We start from the raw sequence: 14,916 nt of genomic DNA on the forward strand, positions 1-14,916 counted from the left end.
TTGTTTGTGTCCCATTTGGTTTTTCCATATTTTCTTACTTTCATTTTTTGACGTTTTGATACTTTTTTTTGATTAGTTAGATTAATTCCTTTTCATATTCCTTTTTATATCCGTTTGTTTTTTGTTTCTTTTTTCATTTTTTCCGTTTTTTCTTCTTTTCTTTTTTTCTCCTTTTTCTCCCTTTTTTTTCCTTTTTTTCCCTTTCCTTTCTTTCTTCTTTTTCCTCTTTTTCTTATGTCTTTTTGTCTTCTCTTTTTTCCCTTTTTTTTCCCTTTTTTTAGCTTTTCTTTTCTGTTTATATGTATTAAGTACACATCTTAATTGTTTTTTTCTTAATATTTATTAGTGACATTTTTTTCTATTTTGATACTAATGCATTTCACAGTTGTTATTTTCATTTTGAATAAAGTTTGCATCTCTTCTTTAGAGAAAGGTTGCGTTTTGAATAGATACTGACCCATATTAATATAATATATAGCTGACCTCCATCTACATATTTAATGACACACTGATTGTTTTAAATATTCAGTTGACCTTCTTTTACGTTTTAATAGAAATGAACGTATACTGTTGACATTATCCGGACCATCGCGTGATTACGTTTCTAGAAACATTCAGGTAGAATCTTGATAAGCTTTTTTTAGTAATGTGGTTTCCTTGTTGATTTGTTGTTGCTTTTAGTGTTCTTTTATTCATTCTATATGGTTTTATTTATTATTTTTTCCATTGTTATTACTTTATTATCTTTTTATGTATTTATTTTATATTTATACGATTTATCTTTTCCATTGTCATTACTTTTTTTATTCAATATTTATGTTGTGCTTTCATATGTCTGTGTGATTTTTAATTATTTATGCTTTTATTATTTATGTTTTTAATTTAATTTCGATGTTATTAAACATTTTATATGTTTATTTGTAGCCCCTGAGGCAGCCACCATAGGTGGCGAAACTCGGCCAGAGTCGGGCATTCGCAATTCATTTTACGTCTCCTTCATTAAAGTTTGAAAAAGACGCTCTTGTGGCATCCTTCTGTTTGTCGCTTTCCTACGGTTTCACTGGATCGCCTACCCTGCTGTTTTTTGGGTCCTTACTTTGCACTTGTCCACATTAAATTGCATTTGCCATTTAGAAGCCCAGTCTCCTAGTTTCACAAGGTCCTTCTGCAGTTCTTCACAATCCATTGCTGTTTTAATGACTCAAAACAATTTTATGTTATCTGCAAATCTGGTCACCTCACTAGTTGTTCCTTTCTCCAGATCATTTATGAATAAAATAGCTCAGGTCCCAATACAGACCCCTGGTGCACTCCACTAATGGCTTTTCTCCATTCGGAAACTGGCCTCTGTTTCCTGTCTTTTATCCAGTTACCAAACCACAGTAGGAGACAGCCTTCAATCCCATGGTCTCCCAATTTCCTGAGGAGTCTTCTCATGAGGGACTTTGTCAAATGCCTTCTGCAAATCCAAAAAATTTATATCAACCGGCTCACCTCTGTCTGCATGTTTATTTACATCCTTTGTAAAAACCATGCTGACTCTCCCCCATTAAACCATGTCTGACCACATATATAATTTTATTTTTAAGAATAGCTTTGACCATTTTGCCTGGCACCGACATCAAGCTCACCGGTCTATCGTTTCCCAGATCAACCCTGGAGCCCTTTTATAAAAGCTGGATTCACCATGGCCACCCTCCAGTCTTCTGGTACCGCAGCTGTTTTAAATGATAGCTTGCAAATCACCAGAAACAGGCCTGCAATTTCATTTTGAGTTCCTTCAGAACTTTGGGGTGAATGCTCTCTGGTCCCGGTGATTTGTTATTCTTTAATCTGAGTTATTAAGTGCTCTAGTTTCACAGGGATTCCATCTAGTTGCTCAGAGTCATCACCACCCAAAAATGTTTCCAATGTGGGTATGACCGCAACATCCTCCTCAATAAAGATAGAGGCAAAGAATTCATGTAGCTTTTCTGCTATTTGCTTGTCCTCTCTGATCACCCCTTTTACCCCTGTCATCTAGCGGCTCAATTGACTCCCTCACAGGCATAGTTTTCCCACCTCTGATTTATATCAATACTATAGCTATTACTACATATAACCAGATTTTTTCTGTAAATTCATACTTGTCCCATATTTCCCTGGTTTATAACTCTGAAACCAGTCTATAGTGTGTGTGTGTGTGTATATATATATATATATATATATATATATATATATATATATATATATATATATATATATATATATATATATATATTTATTAATTATACACACACTCATATACACATATATATATATATACACACACACACTTGCGCACATACAAACACATATATACACACACACGCGGATAAGGCATCACTGTTATTTTTCTGCTATATAACTCCCCACAAATTCCCAGTATCAGACAGTAGGATTATAATATCAGATTCTGCAAGCCAAAGGTATCAATCACTGAAGACCACTTTTGGAAAGCCAATAGGCAAATGTTTTCTAACCAAACCCCTAAAATGTCTTGTCTGTATATCGTTTGTGACATCAAAATACTCTCTCCTATTTGCTTCTCCTCCAGCACTTGCTGTCAGCTGGTGTCAATACTTTGTGATGTAAACGTGAAGGAGACGGAGTCTTAGTGCGCCACACGGCAGTGGCTCACAGATGTTTACAGTTTTTGTGGTAACGGAAGGCAACAAGATGGGCCAATCGTGTGGCTTTCAATTGTTTGAACTTTTCTTGTTTTATTTTTTTTTTTTTTCAATGAATTCAGCGCTCCTGAAAGTTTCCAGATAAAAGCAGTGAAAACAAAAATTGTCCCTGCTCCAGAGGGATCATTTTTATGGCTGAGAGGATTCGGTCTCCATGCCTGTGCAATGGGCGACCTCTCTGTGCAAGGCTGCCAGTTGGTTGCAAAGCTTTTATTTTTAGTGATGTGGACAGGTGGCCTGAAGCCACCTACTCTTTTCACATAACCCCAGCAAAACAAGTCTGCAATGAAAATGACTGTCACTTACCAATGTCAGCCGGACTTGAACCTGTGACCTACAGGTAAAAAAAAAAAAAATCCTCTGTGAGCTTCTGCCTGCTCCCTTGAGCTATCCAGTTCCTCTACAGCTTCCACTTGCATACTAACGTAAAATAAACTTGCTCGAGCAATCCACTCTCTCCAATAGTGGTGAAATACAAATTAAGCTTGCTTTATTTCCATACCTTACACTTCTGTCCTTGTCCCTTAAAAGAAAAAAAAAAAAGAAAGAAAAACTGATCTCTCTACTTGAATCTCCTGTAGGTCTTGGAATTTTCTTCTGCGATGCAGCAACACAGGTACAATCACGGAAACCCAAGCCAACAGACCTGACCCCCGCCTGACAAGCCATTTCCTCAGGAGCCTCAGAGGAATCCTTTCTGCTCCATCTGCAGATCCTAACTGCTGTACCGAGACCCAAAACAAACATTAGGGGGCAGCGACAGAGGATGCCGGCCACCTGTGCTCCAGAGAGTCCTGAGAAGCGGGTGAGAGAGAGGCGTTTATCCAACACTTCCTGCCAGTTTCTGGTCCTCCCCGTGATGATTAACATCATATCCAGGATTCCCCATGCCAAAGTCAATCACAAAAACAGGCACTTCCCCCACCTCTCCCCTCACGTAACAGGAGCCTGTATTCAGACGTTCAGTTACCTTGAATCCTTTATATAAGAACATGCCATACTAGTTCAGACCAAGGGTCCATCAAGCCCAGCATCCTGTTTCCAACAGTGGCCAATCCAGGCCATAAGAACCTGGCAAGTACCCAAAAACTAAGTTTATTCCATGTTACCATTGCTAATGGCAGTGGCTAGTCTCTTAAGTGAACTTAATAGCAGGTAATGGACTTCTCCTCCAAGAACTTATTCAATCCTTTTTTAAACACAGCTATACTAACTGCACTGACCACATCCCCTGGTAACAAATTCCAGAGTTTAATTGTGCGTTGAGTAAAAAAGAACTTTCTCCGATTAGTTTTAAATGTGCCCCATGCTAACTTCATGGAGTGCCCCCTAGTCCTTCTATTATCCGAAAGAGTAAATAACCGATTCACATCTACCCGTTCTAGACCTCTCATGATCTTAAAGACCTCTATCATATCCCCCTTCGACCGTCTCTTCTCCAAGCTGAACAGCCCTAACCTCTTCAGCTTTTCCTCATATGGGAGCTGTTCTATCCCCTTTATCATTTTGGGTAGCACTTATCTGTACCTTCTCCATCGCAATTATATCTGTTTTGAGATGCGGCGACCAGAATTGCATACAGTATTCAAGTTGCGGTCTCACCATGGAGCGATACAGAGGCATTATGACATTTTCCGTTTTATTCACCATTTCCTTTCTAATAATTCCTAACATTCTATTTGCTTTTTTGACTGCTGCAGCACACTGAGCCGACAATTTCAATGTGTTATCCACTATGACGCCTAGATCTCTTTCTTGGGTTGTAGCACCTAATATGGAAGGTTGTAGCACGATAAGATTGGTAACAAAACTGGAAGGTAATGCAGACTATGGAAGCATCAGGAGCGGCCTAGGCAGTTCCAAGGGAGCATTCGAGCCGGGGGGGTGGGGAGGGAGGAATAAGGTTCTTAGTAGTTTAATGGTTTTAATAGTTTATATATCTTATTTACTTTTCCTTCTGATTTCTAATATTTTAATGATTGATTTGCATTCTCGATTCATAAAAAACATAACATAGAAATGATGGCAGAAAAGGACCAAATGGTCCACCCAGAAGGCCAGCAAGCTTATAGTGGCATCTGCCGTGCCATTCAGGTCACCCCCATACTTAGTTTCCCAAACCTTCAAAGTCATGACCTTTGTTGGTTGCTGCCCGAGTCCAGAAACTCAAAACCTGGCTCTTCCTCCAAGCATACCCCCAATCATCTTCATCTCTTACTAACACCCTAACCCGACCACCACCTCTCACCAACACTCCCCCTCAGGACCTACACCCGACACCCACCCCCTCCAAGGAGCTTCAAACCTAAACAAAAAAAAACAAAAAAAAAACTTTGTATATAACCTATGTACATATTAATTGTTCCTCGAACCCCTGTACATATCTTTTCCCTATGTTTTCCATTTTCTCCCCTCCCCCTCCCCCCCTCCTTTTGTCTCGTATATCCCTACCCTTCCCTCCCCTACTTATTTATCTAGTTAATTGCCATGTTACTGCATTTATGTTACAAACTGTTCCTTGTAAAGGCTTTGCCTATATATTATTTGTTATAAGTTATCTGTAAACCGGCACGATGTGCAAACGGCTGTCGGTATATAAAATCAAATAAATAAATAAATAAATAGAAATCTCTTGCCACTGATGCAAAGAGCAATGTTGGAGTTGCATCCAAAGTATCAGGCTTATTGGTTAAGGGTAGTAACAGCTGCATCAGCAAGCTACCCCCAGGCATATTTGTTTTCCCAGACTGTAAAATTCATGTCCTTGTTGGTTGCTATCTTAATCTAATTCCCCTTTTCTTCTTTTTCCCCTGCCATTAAAGCAGAGAGCAATAATGGAGTTGCATCAACAGAATGAAGGCTTATTGGTTAAGGGTAGTAATCGCCACACCAGCAAGTGACCCCCATGCACTCATGTCTTCATTTCCATCCTGTAGCTTTTAGGGATTCACAGTTATTATCCCATGCCCATTTGAAATCTTTCACCGTTTTTGTCTTCACCACCTCCTCCTCCGGAAGGGCATTCCAGGCATCCACCACTCTGATGTTGATTCTGAGTTGTCCTCCTTGGAGTTTCATTAGGTAACCCCCTAGTTCTACTGATTTCTTTCCAACGCAGAAGGTTTGTCGATTGTGTATCATTAAAACTTTTCAGATATCTGAAGGTCTGTATCATATCTCCCCTTCACCTCCTCTCCTCCAGAGTATACATATTCAGGTCCATCAATCTCTCCTCATAAGTCATTTGATGGAGACCAAGCACCATTTTTGACGCCTTTCTCTGGACCGCCTCCATCCTGTCTCTGTCCCTTTGGAGGTACGGTCTCCAGAACTGAACACAGTACTCCAGGTGAGGCCTCACCAAGGACATCACCACCTCTATTTTCCTGCTGGTTATTCCTCTCTCTATGCAGCCCAGCCTTCTTCTGGCTTTAGCTATCGCCTTGACACATTGCTTCGCCATCGTCAGATTGCTAGACACTATCACCCCAAGGCCCCTCTCTTGCTCCATGCACAACAGTCCTTCACCCACATCACATACAGCTCTTTTGGATTACCACACCCCAGAAAAAGGACTCTTGAATGTATAATTTGAAAATTAAAAATTATCCAACCCCAACAGTCACGTTCAACAAAGTTTCCAAAAATTTAAAAAAAAAAAAAAAGGATCTTTCAAATGTGTTAATCTATAAGAAAGAGGCCGGTGAAAGGAAAATAAGATAGGCAGGCAATGACATTTTCTCAACAGCAAAGACTCGCTGCTCGTATAAAGATATTAAACCATTTAAAATCAATCCGTGTGATGGGAGAACACCAGCGACAAGAAGCGTGTGTGACAGTTAAAACATTCAAAGGAACAGCATGCTAGGAGATCACGGAGCGACAGCTGCACCCGATAAGACCATTCACCTGTCAGTAATGGCTCAGAACAGTAAGGCCTGTCCAGCGGATCATTCCTGGGGCCAACATGGCAGGGTCAGGTAACCTTGCAAGTGGCCAGGTCAGTAGTATCACCCATAAAAGATCAGAGAGACAGAGAAACGAGTTAACTGCATCACTAGATTAGACAGGAAGACGTGGATTATGAACTACACTCCTAAACTGCAACTTGAAAACCACAGTTAAGACTAGATGTAACGTACAGAAGGCTTTTTTCCCCCTAACTGATCAAAACCTACAAGTGAGCAGTAAGACAGCAACACTAAATACACAAATGTCTATTCAGTTTACTGCTTGTATCACAGGGTTTCCTAATCGGCAAATCAGGAGATGAAGCAGGGCAAAGTGTAAGCCATTTACACGGGTAACAGTGCTTTAGCCAGGCAAATGGGCTCGTTGAATACTGCCCACACTACATGCGGGTAAGTGTACCCACAGCAGGGAGAGGCATTCCTGGGGACAGAGCTTGGAAATACAAGCATTTGTTTACAATTCCAAACAAACATGTGCGCGTCATTTTAGGTGCAAAAAGTGCCCATACAGGTCTGTGTGGGCACATTTTCCTTAGGCGATTGGTGCATAGCCCGAAGGGTAAAAAAATATCCGCGGATTTTGCAGGTATGCAGGCTGTACATATCAGCGATTCTCAACCCAGTCATTGGGGGAAAAACCTCGCCAGCCAGGTTTCCAGGACCTCCACAATGAATATCCAGGAGAGAGATTTGCATACAGTTCTACCTCATGCACATTCCTCGTGGAGATCCTGAAAACCTGACTGGCTAGGTGCGTCCCCAGGACTAGATTGAGAGCTGCTGCTTTATATAAAGCCTGTTTTATGCAGTGTAAGCAAGCGTGTGTGCGTGTGATTGATTTTAAATACATACATAAAATAATGTCAAATAAAAAAAATGAAGCCTTTATAACAATATTAAATGAGCAGATAAATGTTACAAAGTGAATTAGTCCCCAGGGTCTTAACAGTTTTTAGATCCTCCCCAGGCAGCGGGTGGGGGAATCTGTAGCGATATCATCAGAAGAGTGCTCAATAAGAAGCATGCAAAGAGCAGAGCATGGCCAGCGCCACCTCGGGTTATCTCCACACTGGGTGGTGGGGAAAGGCATGGTCTGCACAGCCTGAGCTGGAATTCGGCCACCAGACCGGGGGCGGGATTATTTTCCCTAATCTCGCAAAAAGAGCCTTCAGATCATCAACATCCAGAGAGCGTCAAGCGCTTTGGTTTAACTTCATGGGAAAAGGCGGCACCCTCGGGACAGTTCCCCCTTTACACGCCGGGCTGGGGAACTGGTTCTGTACTGCCGCACAGAGCATAGGGCTCCCCAATCCACCTCACCTACTGCGGCACCCGCCGTTCTCTGGCACTCTTCTAAGTATCTGCCGGGCTCATCCCTGCTTGAATACTTCCTACGACAGTCTAATGCCTCATGCTACAGTCCAGGGACCCAATCTCTTAAACATTTTCTGCCACACATAACACGATAGGATAAAGCCTTTTCAAAATACAGAACAGTGCGTCAAATGTGGGAGACAGTTTCGTCCACCGATTATGTCAAAAGGACAAGTCCTCTTATGCCGGTAACTGTGGCCTCACAGGCCCTCTTGACTTGCAACTTGGACAAATGTGAGCAAAGAGGACTCGGGGTATCAAACACGTGCTGGAAAAGACAACTGAAACTCCCCCCCCCCCCCCCCAGACTTTCATGGTACTCACCATGAAAAGAGAATTTAATTGTCTAAAATTAAAACTGACAAAAACTCAGCAAACAGAAGAAATACACTATACTATCAATCATACCAACATTGCATGCACAATGTTCAATAAGAGTACTCTGAGCTAAATAAAAAAGGGCCACTCGGCACCGTAACTGTGCTGCATTCAATGCAAACATTCAATTGCCGATTGGATTCCCTTTCACCATTTGGTACCCTCAACACAAAATTACAAAAGCACCAAGTTGTGTTCCAGCTCTCTTTCTGGGAGAAAGGTTTCCCATGTGCAGGCCAGGGAACACAACTCAAAGCCCAGATACCTTTGCTGTAATCTAAGGACCAAGTCAACAGAAAACCCAAAGGCTGTCAAAGTCTGAATACTTAAGGACGACGGCGGAAAGGAATGCTTGTGTCTTCATTTGCTGATCACATTTTATCATATCTTTGTGCTCCCCTTCGTGCTAACCTTTGTGCTCCTTCTAATATAATTGTATTTATGTTTTTGATAATAATTTAACTTTTATTAATGTTGTTTAGCTTTTTGCTTTGTTTAAAATTATTTCATTATTGACGTTTAAATGTATTAGACTAAGGAAGTTTACTTCCTACTTATTCTGTTTCATTGTAAACCGGTTTGATATGCATTTTATGCAGGAAAGTCGGTATAAAAAAAAAAACCTAAAAATAAATAAATAAATAAATCTAGAAAACAAAGTCAGGGCTCTGCCACACAATGTCCTCCTCCCCGTCCATGCCATCCTCTTTGTAGACTACTTCCACGCTAGTGAGCGGGCACTGAGCAATGTGGCGGCCTAACGTTTTGAGTGGGACGCATCGACAAACGGGTTCAGACTTGCTTTCCACACCCAGTCAATCTCATCTCTACAGTGCTGAGCCAATTCGATGCCCAAAAGCTGGGCCCACAGGAAGATTGTGTAGGCAGCTCGGCGGCAACTCTGATCACGTATAAAATAAGAAAGTAAATAAATAGTCCTAAACGTGGCACAGCAGCGAAATACCATAAAACAGGAAACGAAACGCCCACTCTCTCTGGTGCACATCTTCCACCCAAGACAGGGCATTTCAACCCAGTGCCAGCCCAACTAAAACGTCTCTGTTAAAGCCCTCGTTTCAAACCTGTTAGTGCTGAGGGTACCCCAGCTGGCATCATGAGTGATGCAGCGCAGCCCAAGCAAGCAGACCTTCCGGGGAACAATCCTATCCCTGCGGGACTCATCGACTCAGGAGGACAGAATTAGTCCGTTCTCTCTAATTACTTATTACAAAAAAAAGAAAAAACTTTAAATCACTGCAGCTTGAAATAGAAAGTGCATCCCCCAAAACACAATACTGGTACCATCCCATCATCCAGCCTGAACCCCTATGTCACAGACTCGCCCTGCTGGTTCTTGCCCTTGCACTGTCTAGCGAAGTTTCCAGTCTGGAGGCGAGGCACATCCCAGCCCTCTGCACATTGGAGTCGCGTTGCTGTCCCAGTGCCACCGTCGCCAGGGCGTGTCCTGGAAACCGAACTTTCCTCCCACAGAATGAGACAAGATGGCTAATCCCATCTCTGGATCACAACCCGGCTCACTGTTTTTTCAGTTTGCCTGAAACCACTAAAACAAGAAAGTATAATTTAAAAAGTGCACTCCAGCTTGCCTATATAAACATACCCTATTACAGAGTCTGTAATCGTTCAGCTGAATTGGCCAAGAAGTCTCAGACAAGGCAAGCTGAAATGTTCCTGATCTCTTATGCAAATTTGACAAGTCTTAAACATTTACAATCGTGCCAGCTTTTTAGGTGGGTTCAAGCTGAAGGGTGAATCCCTGTCGCGGTCGAGTCCCCACGTCTGCTGCCATAGCTCAAATCTCCGAGCACTGACAGGAAGCGAACACTGTTTGGGACAAGACCAGGAACCACAAAAAACTGTGATCCTCAGCCTCGCCCACACAGCTAACAGCTGCATGCTGCCAGGAGAGAAAAGCAGCAGCGGACAACGGCTGCATTATCAAGAGCGAGAACGTTACTCTTCCTTCAAAATAAACATGGGAGCTAGCAAGGAGAACTCAAAAAGCTTTTTTTTAAATTTTTTTTTTAGAAACTTCCACAAATCTATTGTGACTAATTAATGATGTACGTATCATATTTTACTTTTGAAATTGTCAGTAAATAGAAAAGCACCCAACAGGAAATGACAAGTGTTGGAGCGCTCGTTTGACTGAGCAGTCTGACTGGTTAAACACCCATGCCTGCTTCCAAATTATACGCTGGAAATCCACACATATACTTAAGACTTTAAAAAAAATTATCTTGTAAAAGCAGACAGAGGAAAAAAAAAAAAGCCTGCAAATGAAAATATTACCATTCTCAGGAATGCTTTTTTCATCCCTCTCTGAAATTCCCTCCCCAATGCTTAAGCCTTTGACTTCTGAAGCCCCCACCATCCACGTCAAGACTACACTGACAGTCCGCTGTTCTCTTCTCTCTACAACAGTGGTTCTCAACCCTGTCCTGGGGACCCCCCCAGCCAGTCGGGTTTTCAGGATAACCACAATGAATATGCATGAGAGAAAATTTGCATACTCTGCCTCCATAACATGCAAATTTTCTCTCATGCATATTCATTGTGGATATCCTGAAAACCCAACTGGCTGGGGGGTCCCCAGGACAGGGTTGAGAACCACTGCTCAACAAGTTCTGAAGGCACGTTTGATCCCCTCACGCCATGCTGCAACATCAGGAAAACCATGGCACTGGAAAGACAGCAGCAGCCGGAGGCAGCTAGGCCCAAAGAGAGAAGGAATACAATCCAAAGGGCAAAGAACGGCGATACGGCCACCTCTCGGGCTTCCGAGAAAGCTGGTTAGGATTAAAACCCCAGCAACAGCAGTACGTCTGTGCCGGGCTTCCAAGAAGCCAATCATCAACCAACACGCTTGGGCTGTATACAGAGAGCAGTGGCACACACAGGATTGAGGAGTATGGGTAAAACCCAAGTGAGGGGAGGGGGGAGCTAGTGCTGGGTTAATAACGGCTTGGATATTGATATGCTCATGTACCCAAAGTGGTAGAAAACCAGAAGGAAGACAACTGGGCACACTGGATGGACCAGCTGCTCCTTCTCTGTGAATCGGTTTTTAACTCTTTCGGATAATAAGAGGACTAGGGGGCACTCCATGAAGTTAACATGTGGCACATTTAAAACTAATCGGAGAAAGTTCTTTTTCACTCAATGCACAATTAAACTCTGGAATTTGTTGCCAGAGGATGTGGTTAGTGCAGTCAGTGTAGCTGTGTTTTAAAAAGGATTGGATAAGTTCTTGGAGGAGAAGTCCATTACCTGCTATTAAGTTCACTTATATAATAACCACCGCTATTATTAGCAACGGTAACATGGAATAGACCTAGTCTTTGGGTACTTGCCAGGTTCTTATGGCCTGGATTGGCCACTGTTGGAAACAGGATGCTGGGCTTCATGGACCCTTGGTCTGACCCAGTATGGCATGTTCTTATGTTCTTATCATTTCCTACGTTACTAGGGGCAGCAATGCTCTGCTGAGTTAGCAGCTCCTCCAAGAGGGCTCTTTGGTGGCTCAGAGCTGATGCATTTGATTGCTACCTCTAATCACTGTGGGATGTGAAATCATGTAAGGTATTAAAAAAAAAAAATCCCAGGATGCTTAAAGCTGGGAGCAAAATTGCTGAGATTAGCGTACATTAATCCTAGTGGCCTGGCTCTCCGAGACCCCATCCCCTTCAGGAGTGCGCACTCACTCGGCCCCTCCCACAGAGGTCACGGCAGGAGATCAGGCCGCTCGGTGATAAATCAAACCAGGGGAAAGGGCAGATAGCAGCAGCAAGTCTCCAAAATTCCTGATCACAAGTCCCACCCTCCTTACCGGGGGGTTCATTGGCAAGGAATCTTGTCAATTTTCATTCTAAATCAGAAAAAGGCAACACAGTGAAAATAGCAATTCAAGTGTCACAGCTCCCAAAATGGCTGGGATTTTTGTTGTTTACCTACAATTGATCAGGATCTTTTCTTTTTTTTTTTTTTTTTTTTTTTTAAATCATCTGTTTGACTCGGCGCTGCATTGCCAAAACCCCAATCCATGGCCAAATAACCCAGATAACACGCAGAGATTGCGATCCAAATCCAGAATAGGTCAGCTTCATCCATCCTCCCCATACGTGAAAGGTAGTTTCCGTGTGCGATCGCGAGTGCTGTCCGTCTCGGCGTGGCAGGCGTGCACACAAGAGACTCATGACTGTAACCGCCCAGAAACAGCAGCATGTTTGTTTGTTTATTTAGATTTGGTGCACACCTTTTTCACTGGTAGCTCAAGCTGAGTCACATTCAGGTATGGTCGATATTTCCCTGTCCCCAGAGGGCTTACAATCACTAAAAGATCTTCTCCCATTTTGTGTTTACAGGAAAAATGCTTTAGCAAATGAGGCCCTAAGTTTGTACCGGAGGCAAGGGAGGGGGTGGAAGTGACTTGCCCAAGGTCACAAGGAGCGGCAGCGGGATTTGAACCCTGGCTCTCAGACTGCCGCGCTAATCACTAGGCTACTCCTCTTAAGCGATGCAGGACAGCAAGCAGCCGAACACCAAGATGTGCCCGTAACATGGGTGCATGCCCAGGCGCGTCCCGAGTCAGCCATCCACTGTGCGCGGCTTTGCCTCTGCCTCCGTGAGCGGCTCAGGTTTACAGCGGTCAGGAAATAGCGCCCTGGTGGGGTGTCAACAGCAAGGCAGAGGGGGGCACCGGGGAGGAAAGATGCTCTGCTATGGGCAGGGAAAGGGATACTTCTGGCCATCACAGCTACACGTCCGCCCGTCATCATGTGGTGGCTCCTTTTGGCTAGACTCTTAATAATCAGAGATGGATGAACTGGGAAAGCCTGAGCAAACCTGGCTGCTGAGAAGAACTATATAGTCACCTTTTGGCACACAAGCTCTTCAGGCTGGCTGACAGCGTGGCTCTGCTTTTGTATCCGTGTCTAACCCTCCCCACATGCTGATATTGCAAGGCAGCACGCTCTGAAACATTTATACAAAGACTTCTCATGTGCCTTGCACACTTGAGGTTACGTCTAACTGAATTACTTAAACAGGCTCAAGAATTATTGCTTAAGAAGCAAGCAAGCAAGCAATGGAACCGGTTAGAGTGCATTTCTGTAGCAGAAAGGAAAGCAGTTCTAAAACTGAAGCACTTAAAACTCCTCCCAAAAGTCAACCAGAATGCTTCTGAGGCTCAGTTGCTTCCTCTCGTTTCCTTTTCCCGTTCAATTGTATTATTATATAATGGAATATCAAGGGTAAAAGGGGCAATTAAGGATGACAAAGCCATTGCAGAGACACTAAATGAATTCTTTGCTTCGATGTTCACTGAGGAAGATGTAACAGAGACACCCATCCCAGAAATGATATTCAAAAGGTGATGAATCAGAAGAGTTGAAACAAATCTCAGTGAACCTGGAAGATGCATTAGGGCAAACAGAAAAACCAAAAAGAGTAGCAAATCATTTGGACCAGATGGTATACATGCCAGAGCGCTGAAAGAACCGAGAAGTGAAATTGCGGACTTGCCATTGGAAATTTGTAAACTATCAGTATCTTCATCTATGGTACCTAAAGACTAGGGGGGGGGGGGGGGGGGGCAGGGTGTCGCCAATGTAGCGCCAGTTTTTAAAAAGAGATCATAAAGAACAAAATTGCTGAACATATAGATAATCATAGCTTAATGGGACAAAGCCAACATGGATTTAGCCATGGGGGGAGGGGGGTCTTGCCCCACACATTTGCTACTTTTGAGGGTATATAAAAAACATGTGGATAAAGATGAGCCAGTTGATACAGTGTATCGATTTCCAGAAAGCGTTTGACAAGGTCTCTCATGAGAGATTTAGGAAATTTAAAAAAATCATAGGATAGAGGGCAGTGTCCTATTGTGGACTGCAAACTGGTTAAAAGACAGAAAACAGAGAGTAGAGCTAAATGGTAAATGTTCCCAATGGAAAAAGATGAATAGTGGAGTGCCCCAAGGATCAGTTCTGGGACCAATGCTTTTTAATATATTTATAAATGACCTGGAAATGGAAACAGGTGAGGTGATCAAATTTGCCAATGACACAAAATTATTCAAAGTTGTCAAATCACAAGAGAATTGTGAGAAACTGCAAGAGGACATCGCAAAACTGGGAGACCGAGCATGCAAATGGAAAATTAAATTTAATGTGAACAAGTGAAAAAAAAAGAGATGCTTTAGGGAAGAGTAACCTAAATTATAGATGCAAAGTTCCATATTAGGAGTCACCACACTGGAAAATGATCGAGGCGTCATCGTTGATTATACATTGAAATCTTCCACTCAGTGTACAGCAGCAGCAGCAGCAGCCAAGAAAGCAACTAGAATGCTAGGGATTATTAGGAAAGGAACGGAGAATAAAACAGGATGTCGATACCTCTCTATCGCTCCATGGTACGTCCTCATATTGAATATTAAGTGCAGTTCTGGTCACCACAACTCA

At 42.7% G+C, this 14,916-nt stretch overlaps 1 protein-coding gene across 6 annotated transcripts in view; it reads right to left on the reverse strand.

Annotated features, from left to right (window-relative positions):
* LIMD1 (LIM domains containing 1) overlaps positions 1 to 14,916 on the reverse strand; it is a 136,256-nt gene that overhangs the window by 106,215 nt on the left and 15,125 nt on the right. Inside the window, exon 3 of one of the 6 annotated variants that reach the window (XM_029589472.1) lies at positions 3,015 to 3,042. The exons of the other annotated variants lie outside the window; for them this stretch is intronic. The gene's annotated coding sequence lies outside the window, so the exon portion shown is untranslated. The remainder of the gene's footprint in view (positions 1 to 3,014; positions 3,043 to 14,916) is intronic. 6 annotated transcript variants of the gene reach the window in all.

This window comes from Rhinatrema bivittatum, chromosome 2 (genome assembly GCF_901001135.1).
Source record: "Rhinatrema bivittatum chromosome 2, aRhiBiv1.1, whole genome shotgun sequence".
NCBI lineage: Eukaryota > Metazoa > Chordata > Amphibia > Gymnophiona > Rhinatrematidae > Rhinatrema > Rhinatrema bivittatum.